Source organism: Arachis duranensis, chromosome 3 (assembly GCF_000817695.3).
Source record: "Arachis duranensis cultivar V14167 chromosome 3, aradu.V14167.gnm2.J7QH, whole genome shotgun sequence".
Taxonomy (NCBI): Eukaryota; Viridiplantae; Streptophyta; class Magnoliopsida; order Fabales; family Fabaceae; genus Arachis; species Arachis duranensis.
Window position 1 is genome coordinate 50,561,251 of NC_029774.3, and position 436 is coordinate 50,561,686.

Sequence of the window (436 nt, forward strand, 5' to 3'; positions counted from 1 at the left end):
GGTATAAGCTAGATAGATGGCGGCATTCATGGGAATCCGGAAAGTCTAACCTTGTCTGTGGTATTCTGAGTAGGATTCTGGAATTGAATGACTGTGACGAGCTTCAAACTCCTGAAGGCTGGGCGTTAGTGATAGACGCAAAAGAATCAAAGGATTCTATTCCAAACTGATTGAGAACTGACAGATGATTAGTCGTGTTGTGACAGAGCATAGGACCATTTTCACTGAGAGGATGGGATGTAGCCATTGACAATGGTGATGCGCTACATATAGCTTGCCATGGAAAGGAGTAAGAAGGATTGGATGAATGTAATAAGAAAGTAGAGATTCAAGAGGAGCACAGTGGTGCACGAAATTGTGATCACTACAACTTCGCACAACTAACCAGCAAGTGCACTGGGTCGTCCAAGTAATAAACCTTACGCGAGTAAGGGTC